This window comes from Rattus norvegicus, chromosome 16 (genome assembly GCF_021556685.1).
Source record: "Rattus norvegicus strain SHRSP/BbbUtx chromosome 16, alternate assembly SHRSP_T2T, whole genome shotgun sequence".
NCBI lineage: Eukaryota > Metazoa > Chordata > Mammalia > Rodentia > Muridae > Rattus > Rattus norvegicus.
Genome location: NC_141549.1, coordinates 28,968,711 through 28,978,153, shown reverse-complemented (window position 1 = coordinate 28,978,153; position 9,443 = coordinate 28,968,711).

Below are 9,443 nucleotides of genomic sequence, written 5' to 3'. Positions count from 1 at the left end.
CTTTTGGTTTGATGACCTCCATGTGTACATACATGCATGTAACCCCACAGTCATGTATATGCACATACAGAGAGAGAGAGAGAGAGAGAGAGAGAGAGAGAGAACAAATAAAAAAGAGACATAAAGAAACACAAGAAACATGACATAACAAAATGGCCTATCAGACAGGAAACTGGAAACTTAGAGCGAGGGAGTCAATGATCAGAAGTTCTACTTGTAACAGTAATGCCTTGGGTACTTACTTTTCCCAAGTGGTTCTGAAAGGCCAAACCTACTCCATCTTGGCCTTCATTTTAATAGAAAAAGGGCCTGAGAACTTGACTTGCAGTTGAACCCAAGCTGCACCCAAGTTCCAGGAAAGAATCACACAGCTCGTTTCTGGCCCATACTCCAGAGTTACTCCCTAGCTACTCCCTAGCAACAGCCAATCAGGATTAGGCTGGTAGTTTGCAGATGTACCTTCAGACCGTTTGTGATTGGTCATGGTCTTGCTTCAGAGCGTCCACCTGTGGGCTTACAATGGTCGTGCTTGCCTCTAATTAGAAACCCTGTCGCTTGCTCACCATTTCCTATAAAACCTTGTCTGCTGAAGACTTGGGGCTTCACGCTCCTGTCCTGCTGCATCAGTGACAGAGGTAAGCCCAAACTGGAGCTTGAATAAAGACCCTAGTGTGATCGCATTGGAATTGGCTCCCTTGGTGGTCTTTTGGGGTTCAAAATGCTTCCTGAAAGGGCACAGGAAGTTCTTTGAGTGAAGCTGAGAAAGATCTTATGACTTTGGCAGTGGAAGGGTAAAGTCACTGTGGAAAATGACCAGCACCTTCTCCATTACAAGACATCCTTCACAGAAGAAATGACTTTGGCAGAACATTGTGCCCGGTCTGTGTAAGGTGGATCATTTCATTTTGGTCCTTTCTATGTTCTCTAGCTCACATAAGGGGCTGTAGGAAAGGGAAGAAACTGCCTCAAAACACATCAATCACAACTAAGACTGTGATTAATTCAAGATGTTGTTGAATGTAGCCTTTTCGAATACCTACCAAATGTCAATACAGCTCCCCTACATTAACTCAAGAGGTGAGACATAAACTAAATGGAATCCCAAGACCAACAGGGAGAGGAAAACACGGGAGACCAGGAGAAAATTAAGCTTCTAGCATTTACAGGTGAGCTCAAGAAGAGCCAAATTCGTAGTCCCTCTGAAAATCTGTCTACCTGCTATATCACATAAATACATCATGCCTGGCTTTTAACAATAAATGACAAGGTATACCAAAAGGCAAGGAAATCAATGAGAAGAGACAAAACAAGCATTAGAGATAGATGTAGATAGGACTTTGAAGTCAAAGTCATAAGTGATTTGAAAAAGTAGACAACAGGCAATAACTGACAGTACCCCAGGAGATCTGATCTGTAAGAACAGCAAGGATCAGAAACACTGTAACAAAACCCAAAGAATTCCATTGATTTGAGCTTATCAGTAGGCTAGATGTGATTCACGAGCTTAAAGGCAACTGATAAACACTCCCCACAGGAAATGCAAAGAAACAAGCATGGTGGGACATTTTGAGAAGTTGTGGAGGATATAGTTGGATTGAATGACATACGGAAATGAGAGGTTGAGATAGAAGACATGGTTGAAGGAATATGATCCAGGGCTCAGTTTCAGAGTACTGACCGAAATCACAGGTCCAGAAAGCTCGGGGAACACCAGCACTTTTTCTGTTCGCTTAAAGGGATACCTGTGAGACAACCCACCAAGCAGGAAGACTGTTACATTTAAAACTCCTCAGTTGATTGGGCAGAACAATTGTGCTAGGACCACAGTTGTGAGCCCTACACTGCTGTTTTTAATTATTTATTTTACATGAATGGGTGCTTTGCCTACACTATGTCCCTGTACCACATGTGTGCCTGGTACTCACAGATAATAGAAGAGGGTGTCAGATCCCAGTGGTGGCAGGGAGTGAAGTTACATGTGGTTAGAAACTACAACATGGGTGTTGGGAATTGAACCTAGGTCCTCTAGAAAAGCAGCCAGGGCTCTTAACTGCTGATACATCTATTTAATGCCTGCATTAAAAAAAATAATAAGAGCAAGGAAACAAGAAAACAAGGGGGTGGGAGGCGGGGACCAAACTTGGTAACATTATGGATTGACCCCAGTGTTCTCATTTTATTTTAAGATCAGTCAAAAGTCCTCTGTAAAGAGGGGCATTCTGGGAAAGAATAACATCCCCAGAGCACACAAGGGACAGAACTATATTGGAGCACAGAAAAACTGAAGTGGGACTTTAAATGGATTCATGGCTTCTATGACCCAATTTTAAGGCCAGAAGTCAGAAGTTCTTACAATATGTATCAATGACTTCAAAGGGTTCAGTAGACAGGGTTGGTAATGACTGAAGTAAAGGAAACCGCAGGGCAGCTGAGGTATGCAAGGCTCTGTTTCCTTGTAAGAACTCCAAGTCTGAGCAGATCCTAGAAGAATAGGGAAAAAATGGTCAAATTGTTGAAGATTCTCAGAAATATGCTTTCATAGCCACTATCCTTCCTAACTTAATTTACCCATACTGATAATATAGTGTTCAGGCTAGACTTTTGTGCTATCTCCTTTTCCTCTCTCAAAGACACTAAAATCATGTATAAAAACAAAGTGTAAGGAGGTGTGGTGGCGTGTACCTGTACTGAGCCCTCCAGAGGCAGAGGCAAGAGAACAGGAAGTTCTAGTCTTTACAAAACGAAAAGCCGAGCCCCACAGAACCCAGGAGTTTAATTGGCTGTAAAATGTGACAAAGAAGCCTGTGATGTGGATTTGAACAATGGTCAATATTTGTTAATTAATATCTGTATTACTACTTTTAAAAGTACAAAAATACACATTTTAAGAAATAGCTGCTGGGGCTGGTGAGGTGGTGCAAAAGTTAAGAGCTGGTTCCTCTTCTGGAGTATCAGGGTTCAAATCCCAGCACCCATGTGGCAGCTAACAGCTGTCTGCAACTCCGTTTCCAGGGCATCCCATATCCTCTTCTGTACACACAGACATGCAGACTAAACATCCACAGATAAAATAAATCTTAGGAAGAGAGGAAGAAAGAAAGAAGGAAAGAAAGAAAGAAAGAAAGGAAGAAAGAAAGAAGGAAAGAAAGAAAGGAAGAAAGAAAGAAAGAAAGAAAGAAGGAAGGAAGGAAGGAAGAAAGAAAGAAAGAAAGAAAGAAAGAAAGAAGGAGAGAAAGAAAGAAAGAAGGAAGGAAGGAAGGAAGGAAGGAAGGAAGGAAGGAAGGAAGGAAGGGGCAGAAAGCCAGCCAGCCAGCTGCTGGACAGTGGTGCACATACATTTAATCCCAGCACTTGGGAGGAAGACACAGGTGGATCTCTTGAGTGACAGGCCAGCCTGGTCTATACAGTGAGTTGCAGGACAGCCAGGGCTCCTCCTCATGCTTGCCTTGCACAGCAAGCATTATACCCACTGCACCGTCATACCAGCCTTCCTCTGCTGTGGTGGTGTGAATCAGTATGGTCTCCGTAGTCTTATATGTTTGAAAGGTTGACCTCAGAGAGTGGCACTATAGCCTTGCCAGAATAGGTACGGCCTTGTTGGTAAGTATGTCAATGTGGGGGTGAGTTTTGGGTCTCCTATGCTCCAGCTACACCCAGTGTGGCACACAGTCTCCTTCTGTTGCCTTTGGACCATGATATAGAGCTCTTGGCTCCTTCTCCACAAACTATGCCTGCCTGCACTCTGCCGTGTTTCCCTACGATGACAATAATGAACTAAACCTCTGAAACTGTAAACCAGACCCAATTAAATATTTTCATTGGTAAGAGTTTTGTTGGTCATGATTTCTCTTCACAGCAATGGAAAACCCTAACTAAAACATCAACGCTCTATTAAAATCTTCCATAATGAAAAAAGAAAAAACTTAATTTCACACTTCACCTTATATTTACTCAAGGTTGGGAGCAAAGCATTGTCCTTTGGATGTGACAGGACAGTTGCCTTAGAGGCGAAGGGGCTCACAAACCACACCTCTGACTGAGGCGCTGTTGACAGCGAATTCATTCTGGGAAAAGAGAAAGTGTGGGCCTTGCTAGGTCCAGTGGATGGCCCCATACCCAGGGGTATATGGGCATCGCAAACTGGACTCAATAGGTTACCAAGAAGAAAAACAACAGAGCACATGAAATTGGCAGTGAGTAGGGAAGAGTCGGGTGGACTTGTAAGGCGTGGGTAGAAATATGTTTAAATACATCCTATAAAACTCTCAAAGAATCTATAGAATGTTTAACAAATTTTACTGAATTATATAATAAAATATTCCAAAGAAACTAGCACATCAGTAGCAGTACTCTCGTTGAATTGGGAAATCAGGCATAGTTTGCATTCATTAAGCCAATTCGGTCATTGAAATGTATGCATATTTCAATTAATCTTGAGTCTACAATAAGTGTCTACACATTTTTATCAATTAAGAAATGGAAAAGAAAGCTCATTTAAAATAATTGTGAACTATGCATACCAATGTACAGGACTCAGATTTCAGACCTAGCCCATTAATAATTCTCCTTACGTTTATGACTTGGAAAGTGGAATTCCAATATTGCTATGAAAACTATATTTAACAGATCCTTATCAGACTGGTTATTTTCTTTTTTTCTTCTTTCATTCTCCCCTCTCACCCCTCCCTCACTTCCTCTCCCTTTTTCTCTTTCCCTTTTTCTCTTTTTCTTTCCTTCTTCCTTGGCAGCATTATTGAAAACCAGAGTCCTCTTTGGAGTTTAGACTCAAGAAAAGAATTTAAGAATGGATTCAGTCAAAAGCTTGAAGACAATGTTACTAAGTTTAAGAAAACTTCAGGCAGGAAAGCTATAAATCTTGGCGGTTGCCTGGAGGAGGAAGACTGAGAAGAGAAAGAAAAACCCATATTGTTAGAGTGGAGTTGGCACAGCCGCAAGGCAAAGAAGCAGGCACATGATGTGGAGGGGACCTTCAGGGACAGAGTAAAAAGCCCAAAATACCAGGGAAAGAATATGGAGGTTCTGGACAGCATCTAAAAGAAAAACACAGGGGGAAAACGAAGTTGCATCAGGCAGACCCAAGGTCATGGTGGAGTAGCAGTGGCACTAGGTAGTAGGAATTCTGGGAGGGAAAAGACCAGTATCCAGTTAAAGGGACAGTACTCTCTTTGCCCTCTGTAGTGTACCTTACAGAGCCCACTTCCCTGGGTCAGGTGATTAACCTACTCAGCTGGATTGTCTTAAGGGAGCAGAGGATGGCTTCTCACATCCTAAAGGTAGATTCCATTCTATTCTGTGCCTGCTGGACTGGAACTCACTGTAGCCTAAGCTGACCTTAATTTTGTAGAAATAATCTTCCCGTCTCAGCCTCCAACTGCTGAGATTCCAGGCAGGCTTAGTCTGACTAAAAAAATTTTTTTATTAAAGAAATGATGTGGTAGATAAGAGTAAAACAGCTTCTGTGCCATTAGTTTAAGTTTTTACACTTAAAGTTTGAATTGTGTTGATAGCACATTACATATCAGTCAGAACTCCATCTACACATTCAGTTAGACTTCTTATTTCTGTTGTAAATTTTAACTCAACACAATAGCAATGTAGTGTATTTATATAATTAAGTAAATGACCCTGTGCATCACAGGAATGTATATTTCCAAAGTGCTTTCGGATGAGGTCCACACATATTTAAACAAACAAACAACAGCGGCAGAGAGAGACTGATAGCCTAGGAGTTAGCAAGCTACCTTCAAGACCAAATCTCTTTTAATACTCAATCAGCTCCCACTGAATCAGACTGGAAAACTACATTCCATACTAGTGTCAATCATAAAAAATAAATAAAATAAAAAAAATAAATCATGGGGAGGATGTGGACCAAAATATTTACTCACTGCTGATGGGAATGTACTCTAGACTAGCCTGGATGGAGATCAGTGTCGAAGCTTCCAAGAACGCTGTAAATGAAACTACCTTATAACTCAGCAGCCCTGGGAATTTACCTGCAGGGCTCCACATCGGCCTTTCTCAGAGAGCCCTGCACATCAGTGTTTATTACAGCAATATCCTCAACAGCCACGTTATAGAACCAAGGTAGGTATCCAACAACAGAGGAGTATATACAGAAAACATGGCAAATATATACATGGAACGGTTTTAAACTTTAAAGAATAAAGCTATGTTGCTTGTGGAAAAATGGATGTAACGAGAAAACCGTATCAAGCAATTTTAAGCCGGTTTTACAACGATAAATACTGGTTTTCTCTGATTTCGGTTGGAGCTCCTAGACTTTACATTGTCACATAGAAAGCATGTGTCTACATTTAGAATGAAAGTACAAGTGAAACTGTCTAGGGAAATAACGGGGACAAAGAAGAAGGTAGAGACATCCCATATGAAATATGCATAAAAACTAATAACAGTCTAGTGGGCTTTGCTTTGCTCTCTTTTGGTTGTGAAAGGCTCTTGCTAGCACTCAAGACTGGCCTTGAACTTATGATCCTTCTGCCTCAGCCTCCCGAATCGCTGGAATTGTAGGCATGTATCACCAAGCTCAGCTCTTAAAAAGGTTTTAAGCCAACCGCTTAAACGAGGAAATTGAGTATATAGTTGAAGTGGGTTGCATGCAATTAGCAAAGCAGTATTTCTTAACATGATACTTGACTGGTAAGCAGTAAAAATGGTTATTGGTCGGAGGGACTCTGCCTTTGCATGAAGGCAAGATTCAGGAATGGAAAGGTGGCAGGAGAAACGGCTCAGTGAGAAGGGTACTTGTCACCTGATGAAGAAGATCTCATTTGCTCCCTGGAACCCACGTCGGGGGAACTCTTCTGACCTCCACACAGGATCCATGGCATGGACACACGACAAGCATGAGCATTTGCACACCAGGTAGGCACACGTAATAAATACAAGTAAAAGACTTTTAGAAGTATTAAGAAGTGGGTTACTCACCGGACCGCAGGAGAAAAGAAGCCTGGAGAAATGCCATTGTCTGATTTCATCAAAATACAAGATTGCATGTGACAATAAAACTCCAGGGTTAATTAGGCCAAAGTATCTCTTTTCTCTGTCATCCAAGTATTTTATTTCCAGAGATACCTGCACCAACTAATCTACTGATTGGCATTATAATTTAATTCTGGGAATAAATAACCTTGACACACTTGATTTTTGAATAAAAGACAAAAATACAATATTTCCTGTAAGAACTTTTCAGTCACCCATCAGCAAATCTCAGTGAAGCTGGGTGAAAACAATTTTCTCCCATCCAGCACACAAACCACAAAACATCTGTTCTGATAGCATCTTTCCCAGATTGGAAATGTTGACAGCTGCCACATTTGCTATTTTGTGAAACCATTCGTCTATTGATTGACCTCTGTTTAACTTTCAGGTGGCTTTATATTGTGCCTGGAAAAGAAAAATCCATTTTAGTAACTCCGCGACTAAATTAGAGGTCACGCACAGAAACACTTGGATTATTCCTCAAACTACTACTTAGAAAAAGGGGATTAACCCCAGAAGTCTGAAAATGAACAAAAGTCAAACACAGCAGAGGAACTGCATGAATTATCCTGTGTCCACCTTGTGTTGGCTAAGTTCAGATGAACTGCGGTCTTTTTTCTGGCAACTCTGCCTCCTAGTACTGTCACATTTAGTTCAGTAAATGTGACACAGGTGGGTGGTGGCCGGTTCACAGCAGCAAGCCCCAACTAAAGGATGCTATAGTCCCGGTAAAGCAGAGTTTATGAGGCAGGATTAGCCAAGGTACTGACAGGAGACAGGAGCAAGGCAGCCCGGCTCTGTAGGTAGTTGTTGAGGATTACACATATAAAGACAAGGAAACGTCTATAAAAATCTTGAGGGAACCCGTATTCAGCTCAGGTTTTATGATGAATTCATAAACCTAGTCTGAGGTAAAAAACTAAAATGCAATTCTTTTTACTACCTGGTTCTTTTTGCCCCCTTGGAACTTTTTAATGGTGTCTCTCTCCCTTGCTTTCAGGATTTCCAATCTGTGGGTCCCATGGAACAATCAGGATTCCTCCCCATTAGCATTCAAATGAACTGACCACTTTCATCTTAAATGTGTGCCTAATTTACCCACAGGCAGGACGAAATTGGCCTGTTCCAGGATATAAAAGAATCTGTGTATTAGATTTCCATACTACCCTTCAAGGGGTCCATAATTTTCGCCATCTCTGCACATCCTCCCTCCCTTGTTTGTTCCCCCTCTTTCCCCACCCCCATTTGATCTGCCTGCTCCAGCTCCTGCCCCATCCATCTGTAATGATCTAATTCCCTCTCCTAACAAGATCTGTACTCTAATCTAAGCCCTGTGGTTCTATGGATTGAAGCATGGTTGTTCTTGATTACACAGCTAAAATCCATATGTAAGCGATTACATACCATACTTGTCTTTCTGAGTCAGGGATACCTCTCTCAGAATGACCTTTTTTCTACGTACAAACATTTGCTCCAGAATTTCATGATTTTTTTTTATGCTGAGCAATACTGCACTGTGTAGATGTAGCACATTTTCTTTATCCACTCATGTGTTGGGCGTCTAGGTTACTTCCCGTCTCTAGGTATTAGGACTTGAGTAGCAATAAACATGGTTCACCGAGTGTCTCTGTGGTGGGAGGAAGCATAGTATCCTTTGGGTCTATGCCCAAGAGCGATATAGATGGGGCTTGAGGTAGATGGATTCCTATCTTCCTGAAAACCTGCCATACTGATTTCCATAGTTGGTGTACAAGTTTGCACTCCCACCAGCAATGGAGGAGTGCTCCCCTTATGCCACATCTTCACCAGCACGAGCTGTCACTTGTTTCTGGATCTTAGCCATTCTGACAGGTGTAAGATGAGATCTCAAATTAATTTTGATTTGCATTTCCCTGACGGCTAAGGATGTTGAACATTTCTTTGTCTTTCAGCCATTGGAGGTCTTCTGAGAATTCTGTTTCGATCTGTACCAAACTTTTAAACTGGGTTCTTTGTTTTCTTGATATCTAGTTTATTGAATTCTTTATATATTTTGTATATTAGCTCTCTCAATCGGTAGTTGGTAAAAATCTTTTCCTACTTTCTAATATATATACATATTATATATATTATTATATATATACACACATATTATATATATATATAAAAGATATTACCAAATGAAGGAGGAGACAGAGCCCCAACTGGCCATCACTTGTCACCAAATAAAACTTCCAATATCGAAACTGGGGTACATTTAAATGTGTTGTTAGCCTGGAAACAAACAAACAAAGAAAACACAGGCTGTTGTCAAAACTATAGATTAATCTACATAAAGTGACATCAAGGTCCCATTGTTCAATAGAACACCTACAAAAGCCATTGGACATGAAGGTGTTGAGCTGGTGCCTACATAGAGCCTTTGCCCCAATGCGCTTGTG